Source organism: Rhinatrema bivittatum, chromosome 2 (assembly GCF_901001135.1).
Source record: "Rhinatrema bivittatum chromosome 2, aRhiBiv1.1, whole genome shotgun sequence".
NCBI lineage: Eukaryota > Metazoa > Chordata > Amphibia > Gymnophiona > Rhinatrematidae > Rhinatrema > Rhinatrema bivittatum.
Window position 1 is genome coordinate 803,019,849 of NC_042616.1, and position 19,423 is coordinate 803,039,271.

Sequence of the window (19,423 nt, forward strand, 5' to 3'; positions counted from 1 at the left end):
TCACTGGCGGCTCCAGGCTCCGGGCGAGGGTGGGGATGCAGGCCCTCTCCCCATGGAGGGCCCGAGGTAGGTTGGCAGCCTCCGGGCCACATGAGGGCAGCAGTGCAGTTCCAGCCGCATGAGGAGAGAGACGGTGGCCTCCGGGCCACATAGAGAGCAACAACACGGCTCCAGTCATGTAAGGAGCGGGGCGGTGGCCTCCGAGCCGCTCAGGAGGAAGCAGCATGGCACCGGCTGCCGGAGAGAGCCCCGGCGCAGCTCCTGCCGCGCTGGCACGATGGCAGCCTCCTGTCACTGTGGGGAACCCCGGCACGGCTCCTGCCGTGCCGGCAAAACAACATCGGAGGTCGGGCCAGGCCGCGAGCAGGATCGCAACACTCATTACCGAAGGAGGAGAACATTGCCCATAAGGACTAATAAATACAGTAGAATAAAACTATTAAAATGTCAAAAACAAAAAGACATTGTGGCTATTTGCTGATATTTAAACTCTTTAGGAGCTGGTGAAGCTAGATTTCCCCACATGAAAACATTTCTCTTGCTGAGCACCTAAATTAAGGGTCCTAAAAGTAGGTGGGACCATGGGCAAGGCCAGGTATAAGGAATGAAGATAGAGACTCAGCTCTGATTTCCAGCTCTAACTTAAGGGAGTAAATAGCTGTCCTAAATTTAGGGCATCAGGTTTAGCCATCTAAAGTTTAAGTTAGGCACTTATTTTCAGACCAAGATGTAAGTGCCAAAGCTGAAAATGGGCACCTAACTTATGGGCCTAAATCGAGGTGCTCAGTCATATTTTAATATCAGCTTAATCAAGTACCACCTGCCATAACTTAACTAATGCATAATAGTTCCCTTCTGTATTGTACTTATAACTGATGTGCTCCAGCTTCCCCTTCTCTCCATTTTCTCCATCAGTCCCTGAAGGCAAATACAAAAACCAGGGGGGAAGAAAGGCTATTAAACTAGGAGGGGCTTGGAAGTCCTATCCTTTAACTGGGAGCAAACTGGTAAAATGGGCAATGGCGTTGGCGTGCAACCCTTTTAAACTCCTCCCACGTACATGGTAGAAGCAGCATTTACTCGAGCAGACGCCATTGCACTCTTTGACCTGGCCTTCCAGAGCAGAGAGGTGATGGAACTCCTGCCCCCTCCTCTCCCGCCTCCTCCCCCTGCCCCACCATGCTGCTGGTTGGGTCGCTGTCCTCCATCTGATTGCTAGTAATTGTTTCGCTGCTCTTGGAACAAGTGATCGATCTTTGCTCAGAATTTCTAAACTGGCATACGGCCCCCTAGTCTTGAATAGGGATTTACCCCTTGTTCAATGAGTGGTGAATAAATTTGCATATGGTATCCTAGATAGGAAAAATGGAATAAGAGAGGAAATTTAAGGAAGTGGGGCTTATTTAATTTGATCTACTATAGTTGATGGTTGACTGAAAGCTGTCTGTTACTAAAACGCTGCCAAGAGCTCATGATTTTCTTATATCCCCAGAAGCATTTTAAAGTGGCAAGGTAAAAGAAGATCCATGCAGACTTGGGCTTATCAAAAAAAAACAAACTGTTGATGCTCTGTTTGAAAACATTCACTAAAGGTAGCAGGGCAACTAAGTCGACTGAATGCTTGATGATGATGAACTTACCAAATGTGGTTGTACCCAAAAAACAAATCAGAAGCCGATCCAGGATGGCTATCTAGTGACCAAGGGAAACAAGATTGGTGTAAAAAGAGACCTTTAGTCTCATAAAATATGTGCCCGACTCTGGCCGAGTTTCGCTCTTAAATAGAGCTGCCTCAGGGGCAACTGTATAGGAGAATCTTTAAAGGTAATCACGCCAGTCAACGATTAGCTGAGATATACATGCGTAATGTAAAATATTCTTAAAAAGTGCTTTCTGCTTATCTATTCGCTATAGCGAACACCACCTTCTTTTAAACGCAGTTGTAAATACGATATCCGCCGGAGCACATGAAACAGGGCTCATGAGCTCATGTATTTCCGACCATTGTGAAAGGTTAAAGTTCATTCAAATGCACTTGTCTGTATAAAATTCGCTGGATTGCATGGAACAAAGCTGGACCTATGGATGTGTGCGGAAATTCCGTCTCTACCACGTAAGTGGGGACATTTTGATAGATACATGTGCCAATGCAATACCAGTTTCCCCAGTCCATTCCCAGTTCACCCACTTAAAGAATGGGACTTCCTATCCCCCCTAGTTAATAAGCCTCCCTTTTAACCTTTGAACCCTAACCCTTAAAACACAGATAAGGACCCTGGCGGCACTGGTGGTTTCATTCATAATTCCTGGAATGCCCATGTCCACGCCCTGCAACTTTTTTGTAAAATAGTTTTGTCACGCACGGGGAGATACACGTGTGCTCGTGCACGTTTTAAAATCCATGCGGTGCGCCTCGGCCCAACTTCTGCACATATCTCTTGGCTTCGGCGCATGTAGGGCTTTTAAAATTCGCTTTTATGTGTTTAAAAATGCCCTCCAAAAATATTCTTCAACTCATTCCTCTATAATTAGAATTTTATTCAGAGTTTGCCAAATTACAACTTGCAAAGGAGTGAGTCCCTCAATATGGACCCATGTTTCACTGTAGAGGAAGACCAAGAGCAGAGAAGCCTCAATTCTAAAAACATAAACATTAAGGATTAAAGAGGACATTACAAAAGGCAGCTACAGCAGAACCAAAGGGTACATAAGTATGAAATTTACACGCTCAAAAGGAACATTCCCATAAGTTCATAAAGCTTTTACAAAGGAGCACCATATTAACAGTCCATTATACCAAACTTGAAAATTGTGCCAAAAAGATGTAAACAATCAAATAGCCCAAAGGTTCAAAATCACATGATTTATAAGAACCAATCAAAGAAGGGAAAAATGCAGGATGGAGAATGGAATCACATCCAATGTTACACGAAAGGAATTTTCAGGAAGATCCTGCAGATCTGAAAGTTTTCTTAAAGTATGTGAAGTATCTCTTACGTAAGATGGAACAGACTGAACAAAGAGTTGGAGAAACCCATCTACAGAAGTAGCCAGCACTTCTAATAGGGAGCCATTTGTAGAAACTATGGAGCAATATATTTTGTGATTTAGTCTGACAAGTTTATAGGTGAACTCATTGATGTTTTCTCCATTACTTATGTAGCATCTTTCTGTACAATTATGCTCAAGTGTTTTTATTAGTACATTATTGTCACACAAATGACATTTTATTTTTAGGAGCACTCAAGGCGATGACAGAGTGATGACAAAGTGCGATGACATTTATCCTCGAAAACCTTAGCACCAAGAGATGATTCTAACATCCCAAAGCAGAAATTTCTATTTCAAAACACTGAATCAACGTTGGGACACACCTCGTGTTGACAATCACATTTATAGCTTTGAGCTAGTGAAGATCTGCTCTCCAGATAAGTGTCTTTTAAATTGCAAAATGAAAAAACTTTTAAAAAACGTGGAAAAGTGATAATAAATGACCTCTGATTATATCCTATGACACCTAAGCTCATATCTAAGGCATATACAATATGTTTATTTATTTATTTATTGAATAATGATTCTATACTGCTTATTACAAAAATGTACTAAGCGGTTTAAAATAAGTAAAACACAATATATAAAACATTAAAATAGCATTAAAAATTGCACAAACGAAAGTATATTAAGTCCCATGTGAGAAGACCTGCTTAAACAAATGAGCCTTATGAAGCTTCCTAAACACTTATATATCCCCCAAGCATGTAATGCTTTGGGAAGGGCATTCCACAGGGTAGGCCCAACCACCATGATTGACCTATCTCGTGTTTCCTGCAATCGAGCAAATGAGGAGAAGGGATCATTAACAAAACCTTATCAGTAGAGCGCAAATTGTGCATTGAGATATACTGATGTAACAATTCAGCTAGATAAAAAGGTCCATTTAATTTTAGAACTTTAAAAACGAGCACAAAAACTTTAAACTCCAGCTGGAAATTTTCAGGCAACCAATGAAGTTCCATGAGCCAAGGTATGACAGGATCCTATCACTGTCTCCCAAATATCAATATGCAGTCAGCATCTAAGAATATAATGGTCATACAAATTATATAAAAACATTGTTTGTGTCACTTGAGCTCTAGAATGAATTGTCCCCTTTATGAAACTTTGAAAGCCTCCTACAGAGAGTACAAATAGAGACATCATTATAATTTGATTATTTAATAAAAATCATCTATTGAAGAGTGGATCTGTTTAATAAAGGCATTATCCTCTGGAAGGTCAGTATTAAATTTCTAGGAGGCACTTCTAAGAGAGTTGAGGAAGATGACCCTTGGATTGTTAGAGAAATGAGTACATGGTCCAACATTTACTAGGATAAATCTGAGCTGAAAGCGTTGCCAGGAGAATAATTTTAGAAGCTAAAAAGTAGTCAGTCCTATAGTATGATTAATGTGGGAGAAAGAAATAAATGTAGTCCTTATCTGCGGGATGAAAAAGTCCCAGGGATCAACCAGGCCAAAGCAGAATATCATATTGTGAAGTTGAAGACTTACTCCTGCAAAGAAATTTCTTATTAAGATATTTATCTAACTATTGATTAAAATCACTTCCAACCATCACAGAAATTTCAGTATTTTCAATAAGAGCTGTTGATAAGCCATGAAAAAGCTTTGGCACATCTGTTGCAGGTGTGGACTCTTGGACCAAGGTGAGGTTGGTGCTACCCGCAGGGAGGAGCCCTGCAGGTCCTCACCATCGGCAGGCAGAGCTGGCTGGAGCAGAGGCCCAACAGGAACTTCACCAATACCGACCTGGGGTGCCGAGGCCAGCTGGACTTAGACACGGGCCTCTGTGCGGGAAAGAATCCATCGCAGAAGAAGTAGGCCAGCAAGAAGAAGACAAGGTCAGTCCAAGCAAAGGTCTGGGCAGGCAGCAGACAGCAGAGATGAGAACAAGCTGAGATCAGGGTGAGCAGCAATCCAACAAGATCAAAGGAGGTCCTAAGTCAAGCCAGGAATCCAAAAGAAGATGAAGCCGGGTCCAAGCCGAGGTCAAGTCAAGGAGTCAATCCAGAATGAGAAAGGCAGGATGGAACAACAAGGAAGCACCAAAGGCAGATAAGGGACCACAAGACGAAGACGCGGGAACTCTGAGGAAGCAGGATCAGGAACCAAAGGCACGGGAACAGAAGCAGGATCAGGGACCAGGAATAGTGTGACAAACAGCTACTCCAAGGAGTTTGACCTATTGCGAAGGCAAGGCTGGAGCATCTGAAGAGCCCTTTTACAGAGCAGAGCTGCTAATGTCATCAGGAGGCGTCTGTGCTGAATCCCCTGCCATTGGCCCTTTAAGAGGAGGCCTGGGGAGCAGCAATGGAGGAAGGCTGTCGGCGAGAAAGAGACAGCTGCAAAGCACTTGATGCCTGGCAGGCCCGAGCATCCTGGAACACGGCTTCCCCCGATGTTGGGAAGCCACGCGTCAGACCTGGATCTGGTCGCACCTCCACTGTGGGCAGGGGTGCAACACACAGACAGCCACCCCCACGTCAGAACGCAGCACACCCGCTCGGCTAGCCAGGGGATGAGAGAGGCGGGCTGCAAAAATAGCCCACAGTCCACTGATCGTAACAACGTCTGCATTCCGGGCATAAACATTTAACAGAATTTTTTTTTGTAACTTTTGTTTATAACACCAATATCATCCACAGAAGGAAACAGAGGCAAAGATCTGCAGCAGAAGCTAACACTTGATTGTCAAGATATCTACTGAATAAAATCAATCCCTCCTTGTTTTCTTAATAGCAGGGGCAAAAACTAATTCACCCACGCAATCTTTTTTAAGTTTAAGAGACTCAGCTGGTGTAAGATGCAAAGGAAAAATGTGCAATAATTGAGGTTTTTTTCCTTTTAATAAAATGATTAAGACTACATTCAGCAAAACACTTTTAAGTCATTTTTGAAAGCCATTGAGCCAATTAAGTTAACAGTAAAATCAAGATGCCGAACCAGCCCTGGTACCTGCAAAGGAAATGCGAGGAATAAACAACACATTCATAATAGGGTTTCATACTGCAAAATTCCTTCCTCTGAAAACAAATCAACAAATCTGAAAGAGAAAAATATTAACAACACAGCAGTCAAAAGTTAAAGACAACTGACCAACAAATGCGGTCTGGTCTCGTGACCCAAAAGGAATGGCCACCTTATAACCCTAGCACATATTACCTATAATAGCATTCAAACATACCTAGGAGAAAAAAACTACAGCTAAATATACCCAGCCATGTAACCAGTGGTGTGAAGAAGAAACGATCAAAGCACACAAAAAACCAGGCACAATGTAATCACACAAATTAAGTTATCGCAACGATAAGACGTCTAGCCCAAATGGACAATTAAGTGAAAGTCAAGTTGCTGGTTATGGGATCAACAAAAAATCAGAAAAATGAGAAAAGGTAGCATTTCAGCATTGAGAGAGTCACAGTGGCACTGGGTTTTAAACATAGTTGCAGTAAAACTCCAGCATCTCTGGTGAGGACAAAGCAAAAGGTAAAATGCAGAATGCAGCAGGTTTCTCAAGTGATCATCTGAGAAGAAAGTCATAAAATGTCCAAAAACCTTTTGAAACATCTGGAGAGCTTTAGGTCTCGGTAACGTTATTGTGAGTGACCTGCATTTGCGTGGGATAGAGCAGACCAAATCTAGGCCCAATTTAATTGACCTGTGAACCAAGATTTAAAAATATCTACTGAAGTTGTGCTATACATTTAGCCAAATGGGGCACAAACAAGGGTTTCATGCCATCCTATTGGATTGATTTCCTCATTCTCGCAGTAATGAGAATAGCCAGAATCTGTGCATGCATAATGCAGCAGCTTAGCTACAATAGGCCATGGAAACTTAGCTTGTTGGAGTGGATGCGGTGTTCACATTCTATCTCTAGCAGGGGATCGAAAGTCATATTGAGGCATTTTGGGATAAAAGTAAGAGTGACCGGGCTTTGCCAGTCACAGTGATTTTCTAGCTAGGGATAGTAGGAAGGGTTTTGTATTTTAGAATTTCTACGATTGCTTTAATCCCACCTTTTTGGGGGGATGGCATTTAGGGTATATAATCCCCTGTAGCATGCTCAGGTCTATACTGGGAAGGAGAGGCTGAAAAGTTGGTGAGGAGAGCAGATTAGGGATTTGAAGAAGAAAAAAATTGGTTTTCATTTTTGGCTCGTTTTTGGGAGGCTTTTCCACGAATTTCAGTTCGTAGATTGTGTGATTCATTTTCATTTGTGAGAAAAAAAACCCCTCTAAAAACAGTCAAAAAAATGAAAATGAAAAAATGCCAGGGTCAGGATCCCCTGCCCGGCCCCCACTTACCTGGTCCAGTGGGGATCTGCCGATTTCGGCCTAGGCCTAGGCCAAAGACCTAATGCCGTAAACACATTGCCGTATATGAAAATGTTGCCGTCTGCTGGGGTGAATTCACTGGAGTTAATTAACTCTGGCATGACCCAGCATATGGCGATATTTGCTTTGCAAGTGCCAAAGAACAAAGATGACCAAGAAGATGTTCCCAGGACTGGGCCTGATCCTGGGCCAGGGCCCAGGCATCGGGACCTGGCATCCTAGCTGAGATCTCTGAGTCAGGCCCTGGTCCCGGCCTAGGCCCCAGCATTGGGACCTGGCCTCTGGGTTGGGTCTCAGTGTTGGACCTGGATCCCGACCATGGCCTAAGGCTAGGCCCCGGAGTTGGGACCTGTCTTTCGGGTTGGGTCTTGGCATCGGGCCTGGGTCCAGGCCTAGGCCCTGGCATCGGGACCTAACCTTTGTTGGACACCCGACGAATAAGGGGTTTTTTTTTGTTAATTTTCGGGGGTCCCGGCCAAGACCCCACCATCGGTCCATGTCTCTGCCGAGACCCTGGCATTGTGCTTGGGCCTATGCCACGGCCCAGCTTCATGGGCCGTGGCATAGGCCCATGAATCAAATCATTTGTTTAAAATAAATCATTTGTTTAAAATGAAACAAATAATATTTGTTTCATTTGGGAGTGTCCCCGATTCATTTCGAGGCCCCCGAATGAAACAAATTAACCTTATTTGTCACATTTTGCAGTTTCGTTTTAAACAAATGCACATCTCTAGAGCACATGGAGATTCCCAAGGATCTCAAGCAAGTTGTTGGAGGAGTATTCTGCCCCCATAACTGTAAGCAGATTTGTTGTTTGTTGATTATGTATAAAGTTGTTCTATTCCTGCTTGTAAGCGAGTGTGATGTCACAGAAAGATTTCAAGCCCCTATCATTCTATAGTCTTGTGGCCGTAAGTCCTTTATGGTCACATGTTTCTAGCTCCAATTGATTCTGGGCACTTCCTATTGGCTTAGATACTGGTTCATACCTGCTGAAACTTTTTCAGTTTGCACGTTGGACTTCTTAAAAAAATGAAGAAAGAAGCAAAGCAGTCTTTCATCTCTCCTACTCCTTAGGAATGCATTTCCCTTTTACCTAGGCACACATACAATAAGTGCACACAATAGGTTTACTTAAGTACAATTCCTGAAACAGCTATTTCAACTCCAGAGTCAGTGCTCTGAACCTGAGATCAGCCTCTCCTCTTCCCTTCCTTGCAAGACTGCAACCAGTAAGTTATATGTTTTGATTACCTGTTGGAATAAGCACTGTTAGAATTTAGTCAAGGCGTCTTCATTGGAGATTCAGTAACTGGTTAAACTGCCTAATAAACACTGCATAGAGGATCCCCCCCCCCCCCCCCCCCAGGATTTCAGTCACTAGTGAGAAGTTTGGATCTCCCCAGGATTCTGGGGAGGAATAGTGGTGCTTAAGGGGTCTCAAGAGAAGACTGACTAATACTTTTGGGTGGGTATTGTGGCCTGGATCATCCTCTTTAAATTACAGTAAAGACTATTTCTTTTGTACACCTATTACAGACTCAAGAGTTGTTTTTATCCCCATTCCAGTTTAACTTCTTTTTGCCTTTCTAAGGGATGGAGGGATCCCTTTTTTCCTCTGGGTTTCCTCCTCTCGTTCTGATTTTTGCTTCCCTGCTTTCGGTTTTTTCGCTATTCAGCATCTCCTGGAGAGTTTTGAATTCAATTGTGGTGGTAGGACACACCCTGGAAGAGAAAGCTTCCTCCCCGTCCGGACCTGACCCCAGACCCATGGCATCCCCAGTCTAGGATAAGGCACTGAAACAGGGGAATGGCTACATAAGTAAGTCAGTATATCCTTAACTTCCCTGCCTATTGGGAATCCCCATTATGAGAATATTTATTTATTTTATTTATTTAAAGCTTTTCTATACCGGCATTCATGATACAATCATATCATCCTGGTTTACAAATAACAGGGGGTGCAATAACTTTGTTCTTTTAACCAGTGCAGAGGAAGCGAAAAAGTTACATTATAACAGGGTTGATGAAACTGGGGGAGGAAGGAGACAAGAATAGACAAGAATAATATAATCTTTACAGAGGTGGATTATTTACATTGTGCAGTAATGTCTCTTTGTGGATATTATTTACATTGTGCAGAGAGGTCTCTCAATGGATATCAGACTCGGGAGCGGCTTGATTGTGGTAGGGTCTCCCCTGGGTATTAGACTCGGGAAAGGCTTGTTTAAAAAGCCAAGTCTTAAGCCTTTTTCTGAATGTCAATAAGCAAGGTTCAAGTCTAAGATCAGGTGGTAAGGTATTCCAAAGAGCAGGGCCTGCTGTGGAGAAGGCCCGGTTTCTGAGTGTAATATGGAGTGTAGATTTAGTTGGGGGAACAATCAGGGATCCTTTCTAGGCTTCTCTGATGGGTCTGGATGATGTATGTAGACTGAGGGGGATTTGGAGGTTGAGAGGGGTTTGGGAGTGGATGAATTTATGGATGATGGTAAAGGACTTATGTAGGATTCTGTAGTGTATTGGCAGCCAGTGTAGATTAATTAGAATGGGAGAGATGTAGTCTCTTCTTCTGGAATTTGTCAGGATTCTGGCTGCCGCATTCTGGAGCATCTGAAGTGGTTTGATGGATGAGGACGGGAGACCTAGCAAGATAGAGTTGCAATAATCTATCTTGGAGAATATTACAGATTGTAGGACTGTTCTCAAGTCATGCAAATGTAAGAGTGGCTTCATTCTTTTGATTACCTGCAGCTTGTAGAAACCGTTCTTGGTTGTATTGTTAATGAAAGTTTTTAGATTCAAGTGTTTGTCTAATCCTACCCCTAGGTCTCTAGCTTGTGTCACAATGGTGTTAATTGGAGCAATTTGTGGGGAGTTGCTGTTTTCGGGGGTGATGAGAAGGAGTTCCGTTTTGGCCGAGTTTAGAATCAGGTTAGGTTTGCGAGGAGTTCGTTGATCTCTTGGAGGCAGTTTTTCCCAGTATTTGAGGGTTTTTGTGATACATTCTTTGATGGGTATCAGAATTTGAACGTCGTCAGCGTATAAGAAATGTGTTAGTTGTAGGTTAGTTAACAGTTGGCATAGAGGAAGAAGGTATATGTTGAGTTGGGGATAGTGAGGAGCCTTGAGGAACTCCTTGTGAGGAATTGTAGCGAGGGGATTCTTTATTATTGATTTTAACTTTGTAACCTCTGTGGTTACAAAGTTAAAATCAATAATAAATATATAATATTTATTATTATAGATAATATAATATTATATATTTATTATTGTATTAATAACAATATTAATAACAGTATTAATAACTGTTATTATCACAGTGTTATTAATAACAGTATTATCTACAATAATTATATTTAATTTATTATTATAGATAATATTACAAAGTTAATATTTAACTTTGTAATATTATCGCAGCAATTTCGGTTTGCAAGATCTTCTACGTCCCGTCTCTTGGTGGAAACAGATGGAAGCTGCACGAGAGCACTTTCACACTTATCCACCTGATTCTTAAGTGAGTCCATGTTGAACCTGAAAATTAACCACACTGGTCAACAAGCCAGGAAACCCCAGCATCACAGCACATGTCATTTCAGCATTCAGGCAAATTGTCCTTTTCCAGAGCTGTAATTCAGCAAGCATGGGACTGGACACTGCAGAGGCCTTAGCAGGCATGGTCTTATCTGGAGTAGGGGGATCATATTTGGAACATTTAGTTCCAGGTGCTAATGCGAATGCCACTTTAATTTTGTTAGACTTCAATCCAGACATATTCTTAAGGCAGTTTTTTCAAATTGGTATCAAAAATGCAAGAACAAAAAGTGAATGTTACATACAATTTCCCCAGTGATTATAAGGAGCTAGGTGTTCAGGCAGCCATCTTGCTGCCTCCAACAAGAGGTAAGAAGAGGAACTATTACGCTACTACACTGGTGCTCATGAGCGTTCCCCCTCTTTTGTCTGGTTAAGCTTCGGCCAGGTAACTACTGACTAAAACTTAGCTTCTCGGTGCAGGGGGATATTCAGAAATTTTGTTCTGTCAAGCCCTTTTGAATATCAACCCTGTTTGTTTTCTTTCCAAACTCAGGTTAAGCACAAGGAAAGTTTAATTTCCATATCAGATTCTGAGCACAAAATTAAAATGTCACATTAAAGCATTCATTTCAAAGTTTATTATATCATTTTGAAGAGTAAAACCCGAATGATTAATGCAGAGTGCTAAATAACTGCTGTGTTGTGACAATAGCAGTTAAAGGCAGTTGAAAAGCGACTGGGTTCTTTAGATGATGATATATCAGTAAGGAGAACTGACATGACTAATCCAGTGCTAAGAAATGAATCAGGAGAAATTTATAATATAAGATCTCAAATATTGATGAAATGCTTGAATGCACCATCTTAACTCGGCTATTGGAATTGCTTTCTGATGTCCTGCAGAGGGATAGGTAGTACTAGACCTAGGAAGGATAACTTTAAAAATGCACACGTGCGCCCCCCCCTATACTCATGTATAGGAGCACACATGCTCATGTTCATGTATTTTATAATGCGCGATCAAATATGCATGCACAATGTAAAATATACATAAATCTAGCCTACAACTTTCAAGTATATTTGAAAGATAAACAGATTATATTTTCTACATAGTCAGGTAAGTTTTGACTTATCTAGGTTTGTAGAGAAGAAGGGCAAGGTGCTTAATTTAATAATGCATAAGAATCCAGACCCCCAGAGGGGAAAACATGGGAATCCTAAAGATTTTGGACCTACTAGCTGAACCATCAGCCTTACCCACACATGTGTCATTGGAAATAGCGTTGATGGAAATGTGAGAAACACCTTACTCGGGTGTCACCACTGCCCAAAAGTTGAACTTAAAGTCTCACATGAAGAAGTCACCAGGCTATGGAGCAGTGCGGCTTCCCCCACAACTCTGGTGATGGACTCTGCCCTTAAGAAAAGTTAAAAAGACCGTCCTTCTTTCCAGCAGGAAAAGACCATCGCACACAAGACAACTTCTTCATGAAAGTTTTCCAGTGAACCATGCTCACAGCACGTATCACTCAGCATCAGTTCCTATATGGTCCAATACATTTATGATTGCGTCCAATAGCTGAAGCCCTTCATTTGTTCGGAATCTTAAGACCACATCTCCCCCGCGCCCCTTTTTAAATCAGAAGATCCATTCTTTGCTCTGTCTTTGAGTCTTTTGCCACCACAGCATGTACTTCAGCTGCATCCATTGAAGCTTGCCGTGAGGGCTGGCAGACTAGGTGGCCGCCTAGGGCACCAGAAGTGGGTGGGGCACCGTAGGCCAATGCGATGGCAGCATTTTTGAAACGGAAGGAGGCTGGAAAGGTGGGTGCAGGGAAGCAGTTGAGATTGCATATGCAGATGGAGCTGTGAAGGTGCATTTGCAAGTTTTGGGAGGGGATGATCCAGTTGGAGAAGAGAAAGAGAGAGAGAGAGAGACAGAGCACATGATGCTGTGTTGATGTCACCGCCTAGGGCAGCTGCACACCCTTCCACTGGCACTGTTTGCTGTCATGGCATGGTTACGAGTGAGCGGCATTCAAAATGATGTGCATGAAAAACTGGGATGGCTTTCCCTGCCTTGGCGATAACATTTTTGGTGAAAAATTGCAGGAAACAGTTTTGCAAATTAAGGCGCAGAATATGGCGGTTCAGTCACTATCCACAGCAGAAGAGCCTCATCTCTTTAGCAGAAGATCTTACCTCACTTATAGGCATCTCTGTTACATCAGAATGTCTTGTTACTCCTATCAGCAGCATCTCCTGCCACCTCTTCCTATGTAGGGCCAGCACCAGCAAGGGGCCATACTAGAGATCATCGCAAGCAGAAGATGCAACAGCAGCCACAAACTAAACCGGGTCAAAGATTTGGATTCACCCAGTACCCACAAAACTGCATTTGGTGGGGGGCAGAATTCAGTTGCTTCTCTCTCTGGCACAAATACCCCAGGATAAGTGGGTCCTGAAAATTGTTCAACATGGTTATCGTCTCAATTTCAAACAACGAGTGATTCCTCATTACGCTTTTCTGCCATCTGATCCCACACACCTTCCCCAGTTGCATCTGCAGATACAGCACAGAAAGCCATACAGAAAGTGCATCCCGCAAAGCATGGCCGAGGACTCTACTCCCAGTTAGGGATGGACATTTCGGAGAAACAAAATAGGAACTGAGACGAAATTTCCTGTTGTGTTTAATTTTGCTTCATTGGTTTTCATTTTTTGTTTTGAAAACAAAAAACTATATCCTTCAGGCCTAGGCTGCAACCTGACGCAGGAGTTGCAGCTTAGATGCTGGGGCTTTGGCTGAGGCTCAAGCCCAATGCTGGTGCCTCAGCTGAGACCCCAAAAATTGAAAAAACCTTACCTGCTCCATCAGAGAACCAGCATCTCGGTCCAGACCCAGGCCCAACGCCATCCACTTGGGAGGTGCTGGAGTTAGAACATAAGACATTGCCACACTGGGTCAGACCAAGGGTCCATCAAGCCCAGCATCCTGTTTCCAACAGAGGCCAATCCAGGCCACAAGAACCTGGCAAGTACCCAGTTTTGATGAGTTGTCATTCATCAAAATGGTGTCCTGTGCTGGGGAGGATGCATGGGAGTTAATTAATTCCAGCACCTCCCAAATGGACAGTGTCATTTCATTTATGAAGAAAAAAGAAAGAAGACAGGACCAAAGATCTCTGAGGTCAAGGCCCGGCATCGGACATGGGTCCAGACCGAGGCAGTGGCATCGGGACCTGGTCTCTGGACCGGGCCGTGGCATCAAGCATGGGCCCAGGCCCTGGCCTAGGCTGAGGGCCAGGCATTTGGACCTGAAATATGGGTCAGGCCCTAGCATCAAGCCTGGATCTAGGCCGGGGCCCAGGCGCCGGGACCCAGCCTCAGGTGTGGGCCTCAGCTTCCGGACCAGTGTCCAGAATGGACCTTGTTGTTGGGCCCTGGCCTAGGCTGAGCCTGTATCTAGGCCGAGGCCCAGGCGTCGGGACCCAGCCTCAGGTGTGGGCCTCAGCTTCCGGACCAGTGCCCAGAATGGACCTTGTTGTTGGGCCCTGGCCTAGGCTGAGCCTGTATCTAGGCCGAGGCCCAGGCGTCGGGACCCAGCCTCAGGTGTGGGCCTCAGCTTCCGGACCAGTGTCCAGAATGGACCTTGTTGTTGGGCCCTGGCCTAGGCTGAGCCTGTATCTAGGCCGAGGCCCAGGCGTCGGGACCCAGCCTCAGGTGTGGGCCTCAGCTTCCGGACCAGTGCCCAGAATGGACCTTGTTGTTGGGCCCTGGCCTAGGCTGAGCCTGTATCTAGGCCGAGGCCCAGGCGTCGGGACCCAGCCTCAGGTGTGGGCCTCAGCTTCCGGACCAGTGCCCAGAATGGACCTTGTTGTTGGGCCCTGGCCTAGGCTGAGGTCCAGGCATCTGGTCTAGTCCTTGAAGCCTGGGCCTAGCTTAGGTTCTAGGCTGAGGTGGGGGCCAGGGAGGATCCTGGCCCCAGCATTTTTCAGGCATTTTTGGAAGGGATGACTAGGGGGCATGGAAGGTCTCAGGAACCTAGTTCTTTTTTTTGTTCGGTTTTTTTTTTTGGGGGGGGGGGGTATATTTATTTCATTTTTGTAAACAAAGTAAACATTAGATGAAATGAAATTCATGGAAAACCAATCCCCCCAAAACGAAACAAAAAATGAAATGAATTTTTTTCTTCTTCCCACCTTTACTCCCAGTATTTCCTAATTCCCAAGAAGTCTGGAAGCCTATGCCCAATTCTGGACATTCAGGATCTCAATCAGCACCTTTGTCAAAAGAAATTCAAGATGACCTCTTTGGGAACTATCTGGATTACCAGCTGCATCAAAATATGGAAAGGGAGGTTCTGGAAGCCAAATTTAGGCTCTTAGGTAGGAAGCTTAAATCCAGAACCTCCAGGGTAGCATTCTCTGAAATGCTCCTTGTTCCACGCGCAGGTCAGCAGAGGCAATCAGAGCTCCGGAGTCTCAATGTGAGGATGAGACGATGGTGCAGGGAAGAGGGATTCAGTTTTTTAAGGAACTGGGGAACCTTTTGGGGAAGGAGGAATCTTTTCCAAAGGGATGAGCTCTACCTTACCCAGGGTGGAATCAGGCTGCTGATGCTAAACTTTAAAAAGGAGACAGAGCATCTTTTAAACTAGAACAAGGGGGAAAGCCGACAGTCGCTCAGCATCACGTGGTTGGGAAGGAGGTATCTTCGAAGGATACTAATGAAGCATTAGAATTAGGGTATCCCGACAGTGAGGTTCCAATAATAGGAAAAGTAGTCCATGTGCCTAAAAGTAAAGAGTCACCTGAGCTAAAAGATTCCAAATTATCTCTGACAACTGAAAAGTAGAATGTTAATATAAACAATAAACAAACTTTGAAATGCTTGTATGCTAATGCCAGAAGCCTAAGAAGTAAGATGGGAGAATTAGAATGTATAGCAGTAAATGATGACATAGACTTAATTGGCATCTCAGAGACTTGGTGGAAGGAGGACAATCAATGGGACAGTGCTTGTTCCGCACTGAGGTAATCAGAATGTGGACCCTTGGTCCAGAGGGTACTCACCAAGGCCGCAGCCCGATGGGTTCTTCTCCGGAAGGGGGAGTAGCGGAGTCCCAGCAGCTCGAGTCCAAGTCCTACCAGAGGTCAGGATAGGTAGCAGGCAGACGTAAGTCCAGATCCAAACAATGGTCAAGGCAGGCGGCAGGTAAAGCAGGTCCAAGTCCGATCAAAGGTCAAGGCAGGCGGCAGGCAAAACAATCCAGGTCCGAGCAAGGGTCAAGGCAGGCGGCAGGCAAAGCAGGTCCAGGTCCGAGCAAGGGTCAAGGCAGGCAACAGGCAAAGCAGGTCCAAATCCGATCAAAGGTCAGGGCAGGCAACACAGAGAAGCACCAGTAGCAACCACTCTGGAACCCTATTACTAAGGCAATAGGGTTTTTGATGATCTCCCCGACGCTGCCGTCTTGACGCCGAGGGAGCCATGTTGTAGACCGCGGCTATCTGCCGCGCCGGAGGACACGCCTGCGCCGCCGCGTGGAAAGAGGTAGGGAGTCCTGGCCGCTGGTCTTTCCCCGGCTAGGGGTGTAACAGTGCTATAACAGGGTACAAATTATATCGCAATGACAGAGAGGAGCACCTGGGAGGCGGTGTGGCGCTTTATGTCCAGGATGGCACAGAGTCCAACAGGATAAACATCCTGCATGAGACTAAATGCACAATCGAATCTTTATGGGTAGGACTGTGTTAGGTGCTATATTTCTCTTTCCATTTCTCCAGGTTTGCACTGCATGCAGAGCGGTTGTTTTGGTTTTCCATTCCTGTTTGTCTCCATATTTATAATTAGTGGTGAAGGTCAGTTCTGGGTGAGTGACTGAGGTGAGGTATTTTACTAGCATGTAGGCATTTGTATCAATCTTATTTGTTATGTTTTCTCAATAGGACATGCATTAGTGGTAAATTACTCTCTTTTCATAAGAGGGGTATTGTGCCTGCAAATAAAGGGAGTTTGTTTTGCTTTTACCAAGATGTCATCAGAACCAGAATATCTTTTTTTTATATGGTGAGTTGTATGGATAATGCCCTAGTTCTGCTCTGCACCCATTTTTGGGGGTCGAGGGGGTTCCTGAGGATGCAGAATGCATATTAACATTTTGCCTCGAGACGGTCACAGGTTCAGTGTGTCACGCATGTGAGAACCACCTGTCAGGTGTGTCCCGGCCAAATAAAGGTCGAGAACCACTGCTCTAGATGTAGGCTAATTATTGCCACTGCAAAAAGGGAAGGTATTATTTTAGATGCATCCTCACAACCTGTTCTAATATGACTGCCACAGCTCTTGGCTCCACCTGCAAACCTGGCATGGGATCTAAGAGGAGAATGAAAACCTATAGGGTGCATCCTCTATGGCAGGCCTGAATGGAGTTTTGGTAGGGGGCAAGAAGCAGAAGGAGATAGCATGCATTGGAAACATAGCGCTATGATGCACACATGAGATGCTATAGTAGCGGTGGGCAAAGCCAGTCCTCAAGGGTTGCCAACCGATCAGATTTTCAGGGTAGCCAAAATATGCAAATGACTCATATCTTGCACAAAATGTAGGCAAATGCATATGATAACAGATTTATTGCAGATATCCTGAAAACCAGACCTGTTGGCAGTTCACAAAGACCTAAATTGCCTGCCACTGCACTACAGTATAGTATTATAACTTATTCCACTCAAATTAGTATTGCCCTAATGGATTTGTTTTTTATCATCAGGCATAGTATAGCATTCTAAGCATTCCTGTTTATGATAGTTTTAAGTCATGCAGAGTATCTGATAATGACCAGTTAAAGCATTCTCTGTCAACAGTAATTGTAAAATAATAACAACAGTGCTTCTTCTTCCCTCTTTCCGGAAGGTATTTAAATGTAAAATGTCAAGTATCAACATTGATAACCAGACATTCTACTCCTGAGGTGCCTGAATAAAATGCTTCTGAAATGTTAGAGTGAAAATAAAGCCTATTGGGGTCCTTTTGGAAGAGGAGGCACTATATCCATGCAAATCATTGTTAATATTGCTGTAGTTATAAAAGTGCTCTCAATTGAGCGGTGCTTTAGTGGGATAAGGATCTGGAGAAGGAAGTCACGTATGTCCTGGATGTTATTTATCAGTTGAGATCATCTGCAGGTTTTGTTCTTTGGTGCGTTCTATAATTCTAATTGTTTCGTTTTTGCTTGTTTCTATTGGAATTTAATATTTATTTTATAATTTGTACACCACTGTGGGCAATCTTTGAATGGACTAGCTACGTAAAAATATTTTGAAATAAATAAGTATATAATGTGCTTTTCTCCAAGGAATCAATCCATAGGATGCAGACCTCGGTCAACAGAAAAGAGGGCTTGGAATGAGGGATCGAGGGATAAGAGTGAAAAGGGAGGACTCAGGAATAACCAAAGGAAATATTTCTTTACAGAAAGGGGTGGTAGGACCCACAGAGCAGCCTCCCTGTGGAGGTGGTGGAGACAGGGACGATATCTGAATGACAAAGTGCAGGGAGAAGCACAGAGCATCTCTAAGGGAGAACAAGGTACTATGAAACTGAGGAGCAGATGTGGATAGGCCGTGCGAGCGTCATCTGCTGTCATGTTCTCTGTTTACTTTGGAGTTTACCAGTGATTTATTTCCGATGCCAGACTGCGATGGAATGGAAGCAGATAGGCTCTTTGCAAAGTCACTCTGTAAGAACAATTGAGAGCTGATCCAATAATAATGCTAGCTTGCCCTTAGAATTAAAAAATGTGTTTCATACTTATAGTTGGCTACTTAGGGATTCTTATATGTTTGCTGTGCTTTATTGAATCTCACTGGTTGAGTCATTGAATTTAGTCCACTTTGGGAAAAGCAGATAAACTGTGGGCTAGTAGGATGCTGTTAATCCATCATTTGCTTCAAAGAAGTGAGTTGCTTTAGTTTTTCTTTGCTAAAAACTGAATAGAAATCAGTATTTTAGGGATCATGCTGAGATTTTCTTGCAACACAAAATCATGTACATAAGAACATAAGACTTGCCATATTGGGTTAGATCAAAGGTCCCTCAAGTCCAGTATCCTGTTTCCAACAGTGGCCAATCCAGGTTACAAGTACCTGGCAGGATCCCGAGGGGAAGATAGATTCCAAGCTGCTTATCCCAAGAGTAAGCAGTAGATATCTGCAACGCCATCTTAATAACGATTTATGGACTTTTCCTCCAGGAACTTGTCCAAACCTTTTTTAAAAGTAGCTACACTAAGGGGTAGATTTTTAAAAACAGCGCAATCGCGTACTTTTGTTTGCGCAGCAGGCGCAAACAAAAGTACGCTGGATTTTATAAGATACGCGCATAGCCGCGCGTATCCTCTAAAAACCTGAATCGGCGCGCGCAAGGCTGCCGATTTTGGGCAGCAGGTGCGCGCCGAGCCGCGCAGCCTGCCTCCATTCCCTCCGAGGCCGC

General features: G+C 44.0%; 1 long non-coding RNA gene across 1 annotated transcript in view; it reads left to right on the plus strand.

The window, feature by feature from the left end:
- The first annotated feature begins 8,318 nt into the window (after positions 1–8,318).
- The window catches only part of LOC115086292, a 121,700-nt gene continuing 110,595 nt past the window's right edge, over positions 8,319–19,423 (plus strand). The window contains exon 1 of the long non-coding RNA XR_003855212.1: positions 8,319–8,631. This is a non-coding gene — a long non-coding RNA (uncharacterized LOC115086292). The remainder of the gene's footprint in view (positions 8,632–19,423) is intronic.